Source organism: Sapajus apella, unplaced genomic scaffold (genome assembly GCF_009761245.1).
Source record: "Sapajus apella isolate SASKATOON/1434 unplaced genomic scaffold, GSC_monkey_1.0 scaffold6, whole genome shotgun sequence".
NCBI classification, from domain to species: Eukaryota; Metazoa; Chordata; class Mammalia; order Primates; family Cebidae; genus Sapajus; species Sapajus apella.
Window position 1 is genome coordinate 1,292,318 of NW_022436946.1, and position 20,102 is coordinate 1,312,419.

Consider the following 20,102-nt stretch of genomic DNA (forward strand, 5'->3'; position numbering starts at 1 on the left):
ATGAGAATTCTATCATATCATGATGTCTAGAACTTTTCATTGTCTTTAGCATAAAGCTTCAAATATTTAGAATATCTTTTAAGGTCTTTGATGATTGATCTATTGCCTGCCTCTCCAGCTTCATATTACACCCCTGTTCTCTACTTTCTAAACTCCATCCATATGAGATTCTTGCAGTACCTGGGACCCTTGACCGATGCACATATTCTGCCCATGGCCTGATCATCTCTCCCAATTACTTGTTTAATGTCTGTTTTCCCGGACAGATTATATACTCCGGGAGGGCTAGAACCACATCTGTGTTTTTCATTAGTGCATTCTCTGCATCTGCTAAAGGGCTGGCTACAGAGTAGGTGCTGTGTATTTGTTGAAAGGAAGAGTGAAGGAACTGACCATATCAGAATATAAGTAGTCTAAACATTTGTGCACATGATGCATACAATCAATTGCAGATGGGTAGGTTTCTGAAAAGATGTTGGTAACAAAATGCCAGACCCACCAGGTTTATTTATATTTAAGGGGAAGAACCCAGGAAGAACAGTTTCGTTTTTTTAAAAAACAACTCAAATTTCAGTCATTGGCATTGATGTTAGTGTGTCAGTGTTTGTACACATGCATGTGTGAACTGTGATGCGGGGGTGGTGGCGATAGGGTCTCCTGTGGTGATCTGGTCACCTTGAAGACTGCATTTTCCTTTTCTGGACAGGCATGAGGTTGCACTAGGCTGTCTTCAGACATAGATCAGTGAACAATAGATTGGAAAACTTTAGGAAACAGCTGTCACTTCTGGGTTTTATCATTTTGTTTCAGAACTTAACATACACTCTTTTCAGACACTCCTGTACTTCACAAATTTGTTCTTGACATTTTATTTCCTAAATTCACTTTGCCTGGTAAACACCCCACTGGGCTCAGCCTTTACTGGTAGCCTCACAACAGGGGTTAACTATGTGTGGCATTTCTAACCCCCCTGCTCCAGCCATAACAACTCAAATGAGCGGCTGAGATGAGATAACTTCTGTTTCTTTTCTGCCTTGAAATATTATGACTAATTAAGGGATGATTTTTTTTCCCTTTTATCAACTCCCTGGGATCCCATGTTAAAAGACCTTGATGACAAATCCTGTTCTTCCTTTTGGCTTTTTGCTTCTGATTGTTTTCATTCCTGCCTTGTTAGTGGCCTCCGCTTCTACTGTGCCAGTGATGGTCGGCTCACAGGTCAAGGGCCTACCCAGTATGACCCCATTCCAAGAGCCCCTGGTAAAGATGTTTAATTGCTTCTTGCCACAGCTTTGTCATTTGCAAAAAGGGATTAATAAGGCTACCTTGGCGAATAGCACATTCTTGGAAGATGGTAGACTTGACGTGTTTTGAGTTTTTTAAAGCGAAAAGTCCTTTGAAAACTTGGTGTTAACTGATGCCGTAATGTAAAATTATTTATTTTGACTGAATCTTAAAATTCTCAGTGCTCAATATGGCTTTGCAGATAAATTAAATATAGACTGTGCTCTGATTTTCACTAATAACATTTAGAGAGAATTAGATGAGGTGTCTTTTATCAAAAACATTTAAATCAAGGCTGTATTAAAAAGGGTGGCCCAAGTAGTTTTAGGTACAGGGAATGCAACAAATAATACCTTGCCCCAGTTGAGAAGAACTTTCCCAGGAAAAGGAAACCTTTCTGAAAATTGCACTCTGAAGGTTTGTTGGACTAATGACAACATTTTATTTATCTGTAATGATTCGTATTTAAAAGCAAGTGCTCATAGACCTCAAGTTTAAAGGCACTGTTAAGGCTGCTAGGCATAACAGAAGTGTTTCTTTTTGATAATAATGTATTAGTTTGGGTAAACTGGTGTAGCTTAATTTCATCAGCTGTAATGGAATAATATACTCTGAGATCCACTGGGCCCTGGGAACAGTTGTAAGATCTGAACAAGCAACAATTAACTTTGCTGAGGACAAGGAAGCATCCTACTATGGTTTGAATGTGGTCTCTCCAGAACTAAGGTGTGGCCAATGTGATTGTATTAGGAGGTGGGCCTTTAAGAGGTGACTGGGCCACGAGGGCTCTTCTCTTGTGAATGGGACTAGGTGGCCTTATAAAAGGGCTTGACATGGTGGGTGTGGTGGCTCATGCCTGTAATCCCAGCCCTTTGGGAGGCTGAGTTGGGTGGATCATTTGAGGTCAGGAGTTTGAGACCAGCCTTGCCAACATGGAGAACCCCTGACTCTACTAAAAATACAAAAATTAGCCAGGTGTGGTGGTGCACGCCTGTAGTCCTAGCTACTTGGGGGCTGAGGCAGGAGAATCACTTGAACCCGGAGGCAGAGGCTGCAGGGAGCCAAAATTGCACCACTGGCGCTCCAGCCTGGGTGACAGTGTGACGCTCTGTGTCAAACAAACAAACAGAGCTTGATGGAAGGAGTTCACTCACTTGTCCTCGGGCCTTCTTCAGTGTGAAGACACAGCATTTTTCTCCTCCAGAAGAATCATCTCAGAAGCGGACAGAAGTCCTCACCAGACAACTGAACCTGCTGGCACTTTGATCTTGGACTTCACAGTCTCCAGAACCGTGAGAAAGAATTTTCTTTTCTTTATAAATTACCCAGTGTCAGGTATTTTGTTACAGTAGCACAAACAGAAGAAGACATATCCATTTTATAGTCTAGAAAGAAGTGTCCAGCTTAATTAGCAGCAGTGACCCAGAGGCAACAGAGATGCTTGCACGGAAAATACAGATATGCAAATTTATATGAATGAAAAATATGCAAAGGATGCACTGATGTGATCATATATATTTCAAACTGTGAACCAAATATGTATGCATTTATTCATTTACTGAGATACTAATCTTTGAGCACTTATTATGTGTCAGACCCTGGGTGCGTGTCTAGTACTAAAGAAGTACAGATAAAAAAGACAGGAAAATTCCCTGCCCACATGCGGCAAGTTCTAAGACCTTCCTATTCGATAAGCTCCATGGAGGCAACGGGGTGTAAATAAAGCAGTGAAGATAGCCCCTGCCCTTTGGGAGCTGACTGTCAGGCTGGGAAGGACTAAGGAATCAATGAGAGTGTCACACAGGACAAAAAGGACCAGTTCAGCATAGTGGTTAAGAACATGGCTTCTGAAGCCTATTTACCTGGGTGGGAATCCTGGTTCTACTACTTAATGGAGGCAGCTTCACTCTAAGCAAGTTACTTAACCTCTCTGAGCATCAGGATTCTCAACTCTAAAATAAGATCATAGTCACACCGTTTATAAGATCATTATGAGGATTAAGTTGAGGATTCTACCAGGCGCGGTGGCTCAAGCCTGTAATCCCAGCACTTTGGGAGGCTGAGGCGGGTGGATCACGAGGTCAAGAGATCAAGACCATCCTGGTCAACACGGTGAAACCCCGTCTCTACTAAAACTACAAAAAATTAGCTGGGCATGGTGGTGCGTGCCTGTAGTCCCAGCTATTCAGGAGGCTGAGCAGGAGAATTGCCTGAACCCAGGAGGCGGAGGTTGCGGTGAGCTGAGATCGCGCCATTGCACTCCAGCCTGGGTAACAAGAGCGAAACTCCGTCTCAAAAAAAAAAAAAAAAAAAAAAAAAGTTGAGGATTCTAGTGCTAAACAGTACCTGGAACACAGTGTGACTTCAGGAAAAAGAAATGGGGTAAAGCACACGGGCAACCGGGACTCTAAAAAAGGAAAACACCTCAAAGGCTGGGATCGAGAGAGACTGCAGATGAGAATCTGAAAGATGGATAGGAGGTGGAGAGAGGAAAGACAAAGAAGGCCTTTTAGGCCAGGTGCAGTGACTCATGCCTGTAATCCCAGCACTTTGGTAGACCTAGGTGGGAGGATCACTTGAGCTTAGGAGTTTGAGACCAGCCTGGGCAACATAGTGAGACATAGTGAGATCTCATTTCTACAAATAAACAAAAACAAAAATTAGTCAGGTGTGATAGCTCATGCCTGTAGTCCCAGCTACTTGGGGGCTGAGGCAGGAGGATCACTTGAGCCTGGTAGGTAGAGGCTGCAGTGAGCTGAGATCCCACCACTGCACTCCAACCTAGGCAAGAGAGGGAGATCCTATCTCAAAAAAAGAAGAAAAAAGGAAAAAACAAGGCCTTTCAACTTAGGATATCTGCATCAGGACAAGCATAGAGATGAGGATGAGCTTTTCTGAAAGATGATGTCAGCAGCTTGGTTGGATTAGCATGTATTTGGGAAAGCAGTAAGTCAGGGCTGGCAGGATAGGACCAGATTGTTAAGAGCCTTGAAAGACAGAGAAAGGCCTATAGGATTCAAGACAGTGGGCAGGAGTCACCAAACTTCTTGAGCAAGAAATTAAATGGTGTGATGTGAAGCGCTGCTTTGGGAAGCTAATCTGGCAGCACTATGCAAGCTGAAAGAGAGAGAGAATGTCTGGAATTTGAGGAGAGCAGTTAGGAGGCGTGGCAGAGTTGAAAAAAGTTAGACTGTTGGCAGCAGCAGTGGAGGAAGATGGGGACATCTGAGAGACATTCTAAAGAAAAACTAAAAAGCATTTCACTGCCAATTGGACTGACTGGATGAAGGAAATCTTTTTAAAAAATCAGAAGCATGGTACATAAGTGATATATGTGCGTTATTCAAAAGTTTTAAGTAATAAGCAATCACATTGGACGAAAATAGATTAGCCAAGATGTATGAAACTGACCGCATAAACTCTTATTGGATACCCAAGAGAGACTGTGAGTCCTAATAAAGATGAGGGACCAAAGGACTTAGGGAAGGAAACAAATATTGTGAGGCATGATGAGGCCATCTGGTATGGGCCAGGTACAAAACCCACCGTTCCAAACAAAGAGCTACTAAAGCTTTAATACCTGGGGTTCGCGCATAAAGGTAAAAGGCATACGCTGATCTAGGAAATTAATAATCTAAATTTAATGAGGGGGGCAGCTGAAAATAACAAAGTAAAAATCTCAGATACATCTTAAACCCAAACAATTCACGTGAGTTGGTTTATTCCCTCACTCCAACTTAGCTTCCAAAAGTAAGGGAAAAATAAGAGTCGCTGCTTACTGACCACACAGAGCTAAGAGTGGGCATGGCAGGAAGTAGAGTGTCATCACTTTGAAGTTCTCAAGGTCAAACTTTAAAGAGAAACATCGTCCAACCAAGCATCAATATTCTTCTCAAGGGTCTTGGCTTATCTGCGTCCATATTTGTAGCTGAATGGATGGACTGAAAATTGCTCAAAGTACAGGGTCTTAGTCAAAGATTTCTCCCAATGTCAAGTGTGCTCAGGGTCAATTCAAAGACCTTCCCAGTCCTTTTGTAGCAGTCCCCCAGGAAGTCAAAGAAGGTTTCATCAGAAGTCAGGGAGATGTGAGGTCTCCACATCAGAAGTGAACCAGCCCTAGCCAAAGACCACCTAGGCCTGGAGTAATACATTTTTACATCTGCTGTTATAATTTAAGCAAAGTAAGATGGGCACCTCACACGACTTTCAGCCTCCAGTTGTTTTGCATCTTTCCTTTGTATTACAAAACTAAGAATTACGGTTCTAGTCTACATTTATTACAATTTGTTAAATGTGGTCACTGAGGAGCTGACTGCCAGGGAAACTACACCCATGGGAAAAGACACAAGACAACATCCAGCCCAGAGACCTCAAGAAAGGGCACACTTGAATTTGGTGACACAGGCAGTTGGGAATGAAGCCACTCTGGAAGTGGTGGGTTATGAAAAAGGAAACGTAGGTTACAGGTGGATGCGGGGCCGGGGGTGTTAACGTGACAGTCTTTGTATTTTTCCTTAGGTTTTTCTATCACTAGTTGTTGAGACTGATGCTGCTTATATTCTCCCTGAAATGAAATCCCAAAGGATCTGAATCCTAAACATCATACTCTAGCAGAAAAGAAGGAAAAATGAATTTGACAATTAGCAATTCAACTTTTACTTCAACTATCTGACTTGTATGATAAACCAATTTTTTTTAAACTTTTACTTTATGTCCTGGGATACATGTGCTGAACATGCAGGTTTGTTACACAGGTATGCATGTGTCAAGGTGGTTTGCTGCACCTATCGACTTGTCATCTAGGTTTTAAGCACCACATGCATTAGGTATTTTTCCTAATGCTCCGCCCCCGCTTTCCCCCCACCCTCTGACAGGCCCCGGTGTATGATGTTCCCCTCCCTGTGTCCATGTGTCCTCATTGCTCAACCCCCACTTATGAGTGAGAACTTGCAGTGTTTGGTTTTCTGTTCCTGTGTTAGTTCGCTGAGGATGATGCTTTCCAGCTTCACCTATGTCCTTGTAAAGGACATTAACTCATTCTTTTTTTATATATTCCATGATGTATATCTGCCACATTTTCTTTATCCAGTCTATCACTGATGGGCATTTGGGTTGGTTCCAAGTCTTTGCTATTGCAAATAGTGCTGCAATAAGCCTACATATGCATGTCTTTATAGCATATATAATGCTATATACTATAAAATATATATATGATTTATAATCCTTTAGGTATAAACTCAGTAATGGGATTGCTGGGTCATTTTGATCACAATTATATTCAACACTGTTCAAGAGATACAACAAAAACAAATCGATAAGAGGTATAAAAACTAGAAAAAAGAAAAATAAAACTATCACCTGGGGATATAATTTTATCTAGTAAACTGAAAAGAATCTGTGAAAATTCACTCACTAAGGTGACTGGGTTAAAGATAATATATAGAAATTAGCCACAGTAATAATATGCAACAGTTGCAACAATAACAAATCAAATAAATATCTTGAAATTGACTTAAGAACTCTGCAAGATCTAAATGAAGAAAACTTTAAAACGCTGGAGAGATATAACAGAAGTTCTGAGCAAATGGAAAGGCAAAATACATTCTCAAGTAATAAGACTCCACATAAAGATGTCAATCCTCCCAACGTTAATCTAAAGCTCAAAGTAAACCTAATACATAGGATTTTCTGGGTATGAATGTGGGGTGCGGGTAGGGGGCAGCTAAACAAGTCTTTGCTATTGTAAATAGTGCTGCAATAAGCCTACATATGCATGTCTTTATAGCTTATGTAACGACTATATACTATAAAATGTATATGATTTATAATCCTTTAGGGATAAACTCAGTAATGGGATTGCTGGGTCATTTTGATCACATTTTAAAGTTCCTAAGGAAAAATGAACAAAGACCTAGGACAATTGGGGAAAAAGCTGAATAAATAGGAGAGACCGGACCCTGCCAGATAATAAAATGTATTATACAATACTCTCTATATTATTGCATATTACATAATAAAAATATTTATTATGTAATTATAGTTTACAACAGTGTGTGTTTATATATAAAATACAAATATATAGAATAATGTTCTGTACATAAAGATATACATTAATGGAATAAAATAAAATGCAAAAGATAAAATAGATCCCTCTAAAACCACGAGTTTGTGATATAAGAAAGGTGATGCTTTAATGAGGAAAAAATTAATTATTCTATAAATGTGGGGATAATTTGTTAGTCATCTGGAAGCGAAATAAACTACTGTACATTGGTATGATATACCTGACATCAGGATAAATTTCAGAAATATTAAAGGTTTTAATTTGACATGAGTAACAACAAAACTCTAGAAGGCATCCTGCAGAATTTTTTTTATAGTTTCAGAGTTAATAAGATCCTTCTGAGTGTAACACAAAACTCAGAAGCCATAAAAAGAAAAAGGTTGATAAATTTGACTACAAAGAAATAAAATTATGCATGGAAAAAAACAAGGAAAGTTAAAAGATTACTAACTAGTAAAAGAATACTTGCAATTTATATCATAAGTAATGGGCAAATCTGTGTAATTTTCTGAAAAGCTCCTAGAAATCAGAAGTTAGCAAAATGGGCAATGATATGATGAGAAAGGAAAATACAATTGCCTCTTTTTCTTTTTTTTTGAGACAGAGTTTCACTCTTGCTACCCAGGCTGGAGTGCAGTGGTGCGATCTCGGCTCACCGCAACCTCCGCCTCCTGGGTTCAGGCAATCCTCCTGCCCCAGCCTCCTGAGTCGCTGGGATTACAGGCACGCACCACCATGCCCAGCTAATTTTTGTATTTTTAGTAGAGACGGGGTTTCACCATGTTGACCAGGATGGTCTTGATCTCTTGACCTCGTGATCCACCCGCCTCGGCCTCCCAAAGTGCTGGGATTACAGGCCTGAGCCACCGCACCCGGCCCACAATTGCCTCTTAAACATGTGAGAAGATGCTCAACTTCACTCATAAAGAGAGAAACGCAACTTACCCCACTGACACATCATTTCTCATCTCTCAGGCTGGCAAAGATAAAGACATACGATAACATGGTGTGCAGGTGAGGGGCTGAGGAACTGAATGATGCACAAGAAGGACCACATTCCCAGAATCCTGATACCAGAAATATATGGACATGTCCATTCTGATGTACTATTGACAGCACTGAGTATGAAATGGAAATGTGCTAGAGCCGGACAGTAACAGCTTATAAGAGGCAAATGCCCATCTCTTAACTCTGCTGTAGTCAGCGATGTCATGTTAGTAGTTTGAAATCACCATGGTGAGAAGTATTTACACGACGGAAATTGGCAAAGTTACAAAACAACTTCCCACCCCCGCCAGAGGTGGTTGTTAAACATTTATGAGCACTCCACTACTTGTAGTTTCTGAAGTCTCTACCAGTTTAATATATTGAAAGGGATATATTGCTTTAATCTGCAATTTAAAAATTATAGATGAGGCTGAGCATTTTTTAGATTATCTGGAATTGTAATTTTTCAATTGGGAATTAGTCATGTGTTTACTGATTTATAAGAGCTCTTATATATTAATATCTTCAAGAATATACTCTCGTCGGCCAGGCGTGGTGGCTCACACTTGTAATCCCAGCACTTTGGGAGGCCGAGGCGGGCGGATCACGAGGTCAAGAGATGGAGACCATCCTGGCCAACATGGTGAAACCCCGTCTCTATTAAAAATACAAAAAAAAATTAGCTGGGTGTGGTGGTGCATGTCTGTAGGCCCAGCTACTTGGGAGGCTGAGGCAGAAGAATTGCTTGAACCCGGGAGGCGGAGGGTGCAGTGAGCCGAGGTCGCATCACTGCACTCCAGCCTGGCGCCTGGCTACAGTGCAAGACTCTGTCTCAAAACAAAACAAAACAAAACAAAACACGAAAAGAATAAACTCTCGTCATATTTGTAAATATTGTCTCTATTGGATTTGCCTGTTAACGTTGCCTATAATGACTTTTTGTGAAATAAACTTAATTTATCTAAAGACAAATCTAAAATTCATTTCTTTTGTGATTTCTCCCATTGCCTGTGTGTTTTGCCATCCTCTAGCTCAGTTACATCTTCTTCCACAGCATAGACAACTCACAGCCCCCACGGCTGACACACATCCTTCTGATTTCTCATATTTTACCTTTTTAATGCATGTGAATTTATTTGATGTATGCCGGGTTCCTTAACATCCAATTTTTCCTGCACTATTTATTGATAAACCTCTCCTTTCTCTATTGGTGCATGATGCTTTTTTTCTAACTGAAATTTTATTGAGATGACTATAGATTCATGTGCAGTTGTGATGCTTTTTGATAAAATGATAATATAATAATGATGATAGCTAATATTATATTTAAAGATCAGAAAGACATAGGAGTGTTTTAAGCAAGGCAATGATGAAGTCAGATGTACGCCCTGAACTCTTTGACCATGGCTTGGAAGAAGATGAACTGGAGACAGGTTGACAGTGTCTGGCATATTACAGGTGTTCAAAATATGTTGAAATTGCACATGTAAATGGGGAAAAGAGGTGGACGTCGTTGGAGCTGCACACATCCTCGCCTCCTTTTAATAATAAGCATCTGTTGTTGGGAGTTTAACAGGGAGCTGTGATGGGTACTGAGACTAAAAAAGATGACATTCTATTATCAAGTTACATTTTAGTTCAAAACATAAGACTTAGAGTAATGAAATAATTGAAGAGTTTAAGAAGCGATGTAAGAGAATGTCAAAAAGAAATACCTGCACTGAGCAAAACCGGTTTTGGCTAATCTTATCACCTTGGTTCAGGACCCTTTTCTCAATCTCTCAGGGTTTTTATTAATAGTGGTGAGGCACAGAATGCCATTGATTATACCTGACATTTGTCATCAAAGTTTCTTTTATTTATTTATTTATTTGAGACGGAATCTTGCTCTGTCGCCCAGGCTGGGGTGTAGTGGCACAATCTCGGCTCACTGTAACCTCTGCCTCCCGGGTTCAAACGATTCTCCTGTCTCAGCCTCCTCAGTAACTGGGACTACAGGCGTGTGTGCCACCACACCCAGCTAATTTTTTGTATTTTTAGTAAAGATGGGGTTTCACTGTGTTAGCCAGGATGGTCTAGGTCTCCCGACCTCGTGATCCTCCCGCCGCAGCCTCCCAAAGTGCTGGGTTTACAAGCGTGATTCTTCATTAATTATTGAACTTGATAACTTTATCTTACACATCTGCTGACTCTTTCTACAAGTCTTATCCAAGTGGTTAATTACAAAACCTGGGATGAAGGATTAATCTGCAAGGTGGCAAAGAGACAGCCATCTTACTATAAAAATCACATCAGTGTTATTTCATCTTCAATGCAAAGAGAGATGCCTATGCAAACTTTTAGCTGAATGTTGGGACAATTCCATTGTGTTTTTACTTTGTAACATAAAATGCAGAGCCATAGTTTAGGAGTCAGTGCCTTACTCATTTGCTGACTGGGGCTTCTTGCAGATAGGTGTTTTAAAAGCTTTGCTTGTCAGGAAATTGAGTAAGCTTTGGTTAAAATTCTTTCATTCAACTGTGAATATCTGCATGGGTTTAGGGTCAGAGAAAAAGTGCTTTGTTCTAGAGGCTGTGTGATTTTGTAGCCAGTTAAGCCCCCACCTGTTCCATTCATTCCTGGCTGCTTTCCCAGAAAGCACATGGGCTGAAATCAAAGTTCTTAGGAGATTCCTGCCAAAAGGCTTTTACTAGTATCATTTCTACTCTGTCGGAGATACTCATTGGTCAGTCAGAAAAGGGAACAAAAGTTGTTTGTTACAAGTGCTTAGGAAATCTCAATGACTATAAACTAGGACCATCACAATGTCCAGGCTAGATTCTTTACTGTATAACTTGTTCAGGTATTTAATTCTTGTAATATTATAAGGCAAGTTTGAACTTTCAACTGCATTTCAGGAGATTAGGCATCTATAATACCTGTTTCTAACCAAGATTATTCTGAAGCTCCAAGATACTTGGCATGGCCTCGGCTCCCCACCCACCCACCTCCTTTTAATAATAAGCTCATGCTAACATCGACATTATGCTCCATGCTTTGGGAAGAAGCACGCTTTGTCCTCAATATGGTGACAAATAGTCAGACATTCCCTCCTCTTAGTTTCTATCCTCCTTGTAGTCAAAAGTATTTTAGCCTTGTCCTTCAACTTCCAGCCATTAGAGGGCAAGGGTGCCGCAGCTAACAAATTCTGAGTCTTGTTTTGAGAAACCTGAGTGAAGCAAGTATTTTTCCAATTACACACTATCTAATTCAATTTACATTTATTAGAAAAACTGCCAGCTATTTCATGTTAATATTGACATTTTCATAAGTACTCGCAATTAGAATTCAAGCTGAGATTCCAATAAATCTCTTAGATGTTTTACACTTACTTTTCCTGTCTTCAGACTTTGCAAAATATTTTTAAGAACACGTTTGGAGGTCATTTAGCCTTTGGGGAATTTATACTGTGTATGTAAAACAGTTTGGGCTGAGAAAAAAATATTACAAATGGCAAAGCAATTGAGGACAACTACAGAGGCATGCCAACTTCTGCAAAAATAAGTGTAGGGTAGAAAATTCAAAATTTTAACAAAGTTAAATGGAGCCATTAGTTTTTCACTTTATATAAAACCTCATCCCACAGCTTTTCGATAGCAAGCCCCCGACTGCATTCACAGAACATTTCCTGACTGCCTTTAAAATGTAGTTCTACTCACCCACATCTTTTAATTTTGCATTTACATGTCTTTGTATGAATTGGCCTGCATTTAAATAATGTCATATGTCTCTTTGAAGACGTGGCAATGGACTCCAAGTGGCTTGTCAACCTAAATAAAAAGATGTCCATATGCTAAAACCTTTTATTCATCAAAGTGCTCATTCAGTTTTATTGTCTAAAGTGTGGCTTCCTAATGTGAGATCCGAAATGTACAGTATAATGCACTCCTTGGTTTGTGGATAATAAATACTATCTACTTCAATTTTAGAATAAAGTCTGACTTAAGGCATATATAGAATATTCATAAATACAACAAATAATATTGCACTATACCATCAAACCTTTTTAATGACATTTATTTGCATATGCCAATTAAAAGCCTAACAAATAAAAATGCCTAAAGGGAGGGCAGATACAGGTTTTTCCAAATGGGCAGAGGATAAGAAGGTAAGCTTCCATAAGGCATTCGGGGGTGCTTCTCGCAATGTAAACAGCTCCTGCTAAGGCAGTCAGGAACGGATGTGTTGTTAATTCCTCAATAGTTCTGAACCTCAGCTACACGTTGGCATCATTCCCGAAGCTTTTTTTTTTTTTTAAACCCAAAGCCCAGGCTGCACCCTAGATCAATTAAACCAGAATTTTCTGGTGTGGGACCCAGGCGTTAGTAACTTTTAAAGCCCTTAGGTGACTCCACGAGTGGCCGAGGCTGAGAACCACCGCCTTAGTAAACGTTAGCCACCCCCAGCAGGGGCGCAGTGCTGGGCACCAGCTGTGGGACACAGCTGCAGCAGCTCCTCTGACTCACAGTGAGGGCGGGGCTCACAGCAGATGAGCTCAGCTGACAGGTGGCCGGCGGATGCACCTGGCTGTGCTCTTGCATTGGGTGCGCCTGATGGGACCTTGCATGGAGACAGCAGGTCGGGCAAACCTGCCTTGGCAGCCATCAGAGAAGCTTTGCTTTCCCCACAACGGGGACATCTGGAGAAACACTTTGCCGTCCCCAAGCTCCTCGCCTCCCTAAGCCCTCTGCTCCTGCCAAATAGGTGGTTCACCATAGAGTGAGCCTCTTGCTCTCAGGCTTTTACACACTTTCTAACGTGTCACCTCACTTGTAACTGTCTCCTCCTGCTGTCCCCAGAGCCTGACTTCTGCCACATCTGCTTCTACCCCAAAAGACAGCACCCACCTCTCCTCTCCCCTCCTCTGCTCTTCTGGGAAGCTGCTCCCAACCCCACTCTTGCTGGTTTCGTTCCTCCCCACATTTTTCAGATTGCTAATTTAACACATCCCAGCCAATGACAAGTCCTGTATGGCTGCACTGAGCTATTAGTATCTCTCTCCTTGTTGGTGTTAAGCCTTTCAAGTTTGAGTCTTCTGTTGCTAACCAGGCAGCAAGCAATTGAAAGCACAGCAATGAGTCTTCCACGTCTTTGTAATTGCTCCCTCATCGCTGCCCCTGACCCCAACTGTAACTGCTCCTTGCACATGGTTGATGTCCCATAAATACTTGCTCCTTGGTTTATCTTGCACTTGGATCAGTGCAGTAGCCTCTGATTAGCTGGTCTATCCACATCTAGTTGAAGACCTTCTCCACTCTCTATGTTGTTGCCAAAGTGATTCCTCCACTGCAAAATGTCCAGGTCCAGGATGCCCTGTAAACATGCCTCTTTTGCTTTAAGTCCTTTAGTGCCTCCCAGGGATCTTTAACAGGGTCTGGGAGGCTCCCCAGGGCCCACTCCCTGCCTCCCCACATCACTGGATTCAGCTCTTTCCTTCCTCCCTCAGCCCACCCTGCTTCAGCTTCCCTGGTTCTCCTTCCTGCTCGCTGTGCTCCCTCCTGCTGCAGGGCTTTGTATGTCCTGTTCTCTATGCCTGAGTGTTCTTCCTTCTCCTCTTTCCCTTTAGATCTGGTGCAATCAACACTTCTCTGACTTCCAGACTTGCCAACTACCCCATTCAATGCCTGGACAGCGCCATGTCCCCACCCGCCCATTGTAGGATGTGATGCAGCTGTGACTTCACACACATTTGTGTGGTTTTAGGATGAACGCCTGTCTCCCTTGCAGTCTGTGAGCTCTGTGAGGACTGATGGTGTCTATTTTAGCTCAGCATTTGATTTCTAGTTCCTACTATACCGAAAGTACTAAGTCAATGTTTATTGAGTGAATGAATGAATGATGGATGGATGAGTCACTAGCAGAAGAAGAAGAACAAAATGTTTGACTGGCCACTTGGTTTTGCAGATCAGGGACAGGACAGCCATGTTTTGGTGCCACTGCACAGTAGAATGCACAGTGGCAAGCACCTGTAAGTGGAATAGCCAAGTGTCAGAATGCCTGTCACACCCACATCCTCTCCATAGTCCTCTCTGCCCCATGCTGAGTAAGTCGTCCTTGGTTACATTGTAGTAGGCAAAAATGACGGACCCCAAAGTTGTCCATTTCTTAATCCCTGGGACCTGTGACTATGTTACGTCGTATGGCAAAAGGAACTTTGTGAATGTGAGTAAGGTTACAGACCTTGAGAGGGGAGACTATGGAGGATTATCTGGGTGGGTGAGCTCAATCTAATGACATAAGTCCTTAAAAGTGGAGCCCTTTCCAGCTAGGCTAGAGAAATGAGATGGAAGAAGGAGAGGAGTGAAGCATGAGAAGGGCTCAATCCAAGGTTGGTGTCTCTGAAGATGGCTGAAGAGAACTGAGAACACTGGTGCAGCCTGGCCACTGATACTTGGGTGCTGGATGTGGCTCTAAGTCTCAACAACTTCTAGTTTCCATGTGACTTGGCTGTGCTGTGGGTTACACGCTTCCCATGGGGCCTGGCTTTTCCTGGCGTTTCCTGGTCTTCACTGGCCTGCCATCCTTTTGTCTTCACTCCCACAGTTCTCCTGCCCGCTGGCTCTTGTTACCAGAGGTGAGCTGAGTGAATCGTAAGCCCCTTGTAACTAAGGTAGCCTCATGCAACTCCCCCTTGTTGCTGATTTGATCTTAACCACCCCTCAACCTCTCTGGGATCGCCATCCTGGTCCATAAGAGGGGACTGTGGAGTGCTCATAGCTACACCAGGGGAGGCTGTGAGGGCGGATGCCTCACCATGAGGCAAAGCATGCTAACCTGCTACATGCCACACACATGGCTGCTGCTGTTTGGTGGTAGCACAGGTAGCAGAGGGTTGCATTCTATTCTAGCTCCAAAATCCCTTTGTTGGTTCCTCCTCTCCTCCCTTGCCCCCTACTTCACGCATCTTGTTTTCTGTTTGCCTGAATCCCCAGGGATACTCTCGGGTCTTGCTCACCCCCAGAAGTGGCCTTTGGTCCTAAAAACTCCTGTGACTCCTTCTTTAGGAGGACACAGGAGTTCACATTTCCCCAGGACAAATGTATTTCACAGCATATCTCTGAAGCAGGGGCTTCCTGGTCCTCCATGCTCCTGGATGGCTTGCATCAGCCTGGCAGAGCATTCGGCTCTGGCGTGCCTTTCTCGTTACCCCTTGGAGGGGGAGAGTGTGCGTGTATACGACTTTCCAACCCAGGGCCTACAGGAGCTTAGGTTTCCAAGTAAATAAACACAGGACAAATGTATGCCAGTGGGCTGGGATCAAAACACATCTCCAGCTGTTGGGAACACAAAGAGAAGCAGTTTCCTTAGAAACGAGTTCCCAGGGGAAGGAGTCTAGTGAGGCAATTTGAGACCACAGCAGAAGTAGACCTGAGGATTCAGGACCCAGTATGTCCTGAGCCCCAGGACAGCAGCAGCTCCTGTGGACTCCCTGAGCAGAGGAGCTCCAGGTCTGTAGGAAAAAATGGCTCCTTTAGGTCATGTGGAGCCAGTAACAGAGCCAAGGGGGTAGGAGTATCAATACTGAAATGTGTTCTGGAGAGTTTTAGCTTCCAAAGCACTTCTGTGTGGAACGCTCAATTGACTCTCCAACAACCCTGTAAAGCAGGCAAACTAGGTGATATGGTCCCATTGTACAGAAGGGACAAGCAAGGTTTGAGAGGCTAACTCCCAGGCCAAGTCACCCAGCTAAGGCTTCTCTTATATTCCCTGAGAAGGGAATATAAATACATCTTATCATGAGGCCCTAGCTCAGCCTGCAATTGGAAGCTAAATCTGAACTAGTTGAAAGCCAAGAGACTAACTTTCTTACCTTCCCAGATTTGGAAAACATAGATATTTACTGAAACACTTAAAAAGCAGATAATCCAAAGCCCTTCTTCATTTTATTTATTTACGAAAAATGATGCTTTAGGAATAGAGGCAATGCCTGAGGTTTCTTTCATTCACAGGACAGTCTCAGCTGGTCGAGACAGAGTGGAAATTTCCATACACCAGTGTTTCATATGTATACTTTCAAAGTTAAAGGACGCTCTGAGTCCAAAACTTTCAAGTAGATTAAAATGCATAGCTTTCTAAAAACCTTTGCTGACTCTGGCCAATTTTCAGACTTCTCCAGAATCCAACAGGGCCAACATGATTCACCAAATTCTTTATGAATTAAGAAGCTGTAAATTACGCATCTTTTCTTTTAAACATGCATTACTTTCCACACTTTACAGCCAAGCCGAATAAATAGTATCACAGAGGCAGTGTTTCCTCTGGGAAAATTTTCTCCCTTCTCTTCCTATTCTTCAAATGGAGAATGGCCTAGTGAAGTGGCAATAATGGTTAGGGCAGGAGCCCAATTTGACATTTTTGAGAACTTGACGTGTGTTACCAGCCGGGTGAAAATGACAGCACAAGAAATCCACTTTCATGGAAGCTCTGAGATTAGAAAAGGAAGAGGCTTCAGCAGGAATAAGATGCCCTCCCTCATCTGGAATTGACAACAGTTGCTCTTCATTAGAAAAAGCTTTCCATCATTCATTCTGCCATTAAATATGGTCTGTGTGCCAGGTATTTCACTACCCTGGAAATAAAGGAGGCTGGATATGAGCTGGAGAAGAGTCTCAGGTCCTGGGATGTGTTCAAGTGTGCCTGGGTTCAGAGGACCCTCACCCCCGAAAAGGAGGCAGCCACCTCAGCACTGGGGAGTTTCCAGCTATGGTCAAAAAGAAATGAACCTAAGACAACTGCCTTTTTACAGTATGGCTGCTAGAAGCTGAACTTGCATCTATGCGAGCACTAATTTATTTAAAAAATGATTTTTCAGCAAATGCAAAGAAAGAAGAGTTTGAAAAGAAATAGAAAGTTTGAGAAAACCTAGTTGTTCCCACAACATAAGGAGTAGCTATAAGATGCCTGCATATTTGAAAACAAATTGCTGTAACAGCGACGTCTTTGTACAGATGGACAATGTTCCATAAGATGATTCTGCTTCAAAAGCATGGGACTCGGCCCAGTCCTCTTCTCCCTTTACCCTTCAGGAGGTAAAAACGTAAGGTCTGAGTGGGCAAACAGCACCAAGGTGGAGTCAGGAGGTCTGGCTTCTCCTCCTGGCAGGGGCTTTACCCCACCCCGAATCCCAGGCCTATTTCCACACCTGTAAAATGAGTGTCCTCATCCTCCTTGGGGTTCCTGCAAATCCCAGGATTCCTTTACTCTTTCCATTTTCTTCCAAACCACCCTGCCTCACAAGATGGTATTATTTCACCCCCAGAGCAGGCGCAGAGGCAGGCACTGGCTGCTCCCAGCTGTATGCTAAGCAGCTCTGTAAGGCTCAGGGCCAGGAGCAGAACTGTCCGATTTTTGGCAACTGGATAAAGCAAGGGGCTTTGGAGCACTGAGATCTGGAACGATGTGGTAAATCAGCAGACCCATTTCAGGCCAGCACCCAAGACCCTGTGCCTGCGGTGTGTAGGGAGAGGTCTCCGATGGGAGGGGTGGCCTGTGAGGAGGGGACAGTGGGCTCCTCACAGCTGCCTGTATCCCGCTGAGACACAAACAACACCCTCTTTTGAGTCAAACAACTGACCACCCAGGCTTTGCCAAAATGAGGACAGACCCTTCTGAAAGGGCGCAATTTTATTTCAAGGGTCTAATGGGACCAAGGAGATGGAATTAAAAGTTTCAGCTATTAAAAAAAGGCAATAAACCATCTTCTTCCAAATAAACAAACTATCCTTTGAACAAGAAGGCAGCCTTCTAACCAGGTCAGGGTGGAACTAGATCATGAAGGGGACACACTCCCCCCACCAGCTCACCAGCTCTTCTCTCTTGAGACCCCTGGGTTTCTGCTGTGCTGTTTTGGGGATCCCCATACTTTCCTGCTGGGGTCTTGCCAAGGATCGATCTCATGACCTCATCTGACATAGACCCTTCCTGAACACAGTGCTTACATTTGAAAAGGGTCCCCTACAAATCTCTAAGGGCAGAATTCCAAGCAGGGAAATCTCCCTACAATCTCTCAAGTCACATAATAAAGGCAGTTACCAGCTCTTCAAAAATATAACACTTACCCCAACTACTAACTTTCAACATTTTATGACCTTTTAAAAAAAACTCCAAACCAAGCCAGGTGCGGTGGCTCACATCTGTAATCCCAACACTTTGTGAGGCCGAGGTGGGTGAATCATTTTAGGTCAGGAGTTTGAGACCAGCCTGGCCAACATGGTGAAACTCTACCTCTACTAAAAATACAAAAATTAGCTGGGTGTGGTGGGAGGTGCCTGTAGTTCCAGCTACTCGGGAGAATGAAGCAGGAGAATGGATTGAACCCTGGAGGTGGAGGCTGCAGTGAGCAGAGACGTCGCCACTGCACTCCAGCCTGGGCAGACTCAGAGAGACAGAACAAGACTGAGACAGAGTGAGACTGTCTCAAAACAAAAAGAAAAACAAAAACAAACAAATAGAAACTCCAAACCACATTTTTTTCCCTTACATTTGCCACCTTTCTCTCTAATGATTGCAGCTTATTATTTGTGTGAGTGTGTGAAGACTACGTTATATGAAATGATTTATAGGATGGCAACAAAAGCTTGACAGAGCAAAAAAAGCTAGAGCATTTCTCTCAACTCTTACATTAATATTCGAAGAGCAGGGTTCATAATATCATTGATTGTTCAGCGTTTTCTGCTATCCTTTGGTCCTAACTTTCTCAGCATGAGGATTGAATCAGAACTATGAAAGAATTATCTGGATTAAATGGAATGTATGCTGTTTTTAAAAGAACATATAGCTATATTAATCAAGATCCAAAACAAATAATGAAGATAGAGATGACATTATTGTTCCAGTAAGTGGTTCTATACTACAATTACACATCTCACTGAATAAAAAAAATATGGTCATATTTATAACCTATAGTTTATTTTTAAATTTTTATTTTATTTATTTTTAACTAAAAATTGTTTTTTTGAGATGGAGTCTCACTCTGGTGCCTACGCTGGAGTGAAGTGGAGTGATCTCAGCTCACTGCAACCTCTACCTCCTGGGTTCAAGAGATTCTCCTGCCTCAGCTTCCCAAGTAGCTGGGATCACAGATGTGTGCCACCATGCTTGGCTAATTTTTGTATTTTTAATAGAGATGGGATTTCACCATGTTGGCCAGAATGATCTCCTGGCCAAGAGTGGTTCTCCTGCCTCGGTCTCCCAAAGTGCTGGGATTACAGGCGTAAGCCACTGTGCCCAGCTTCATAACCTATAAAGAAATAGATTAGGGTTTGGCTATTAAAAAAAAAAGCCACTTCTAAAATAGATCATCAATGGAAGAAAATAAAAATAAAAAATATATCACCAAAATACTTCACTGAAGCCTTAGGCAGTGGATGAAATACTGAAGGTGAGTGGAAAGCCGTGGGTCTGGTGTCATCGTCTAGCCCTAGAAGTTAGAGACACTAACTTCTCTTTATCTCAGTTTTCTCCAATAATGAATTTGAAAACATGCACATAACACTGAGGGGACATCATCCCGAAACACTCCCAGCCTCTGAACACCCCCTTCCATTATGTTTTTAAAATGAGATGAGGAAGCAGCTGTCCTGGCCGTGGCCCCGAGATTAGCTGCTTTCCTCCAGCGGCCAGGCTGCTGTGGAGGGCATATCAGCAGTGGCTTCGGCGCTGGGCGGTCTTCCAGCCCTGGGAGCGACGCATCTTAGTGATCCTCAACACTTCCTTCTTTTCTGCTTGT

General features: G+C 42.6%; 1 protein-coding gene and 1 long non-coding RNA gene across 3 annotated transcripts in view; both read right to left on the reverse strand.

Moving 5' to 3' along the window:
• The window catches only part of UST (uronyl 2-sulfotransferase), a 321,292-nt gene that overhangs the window by 95,139 nt on the left and 206,051 nt on the right, over positions 1-20,102 (reverse strand). The window lies entirely within an intron of this gene.
• LOC116549156 lies at positions 12,376-18,529 on the reverse strand. Its single transcript, XR_004267721.1, has 2 exons — positions 17,517-18,529; positions 12,376-16,850 (listed from the first exon to the last, which is right to left on the reverse strand). It is a non-coding gene; the product is annotated as an uncharacterized LOC116549156 (long non-coding RNA).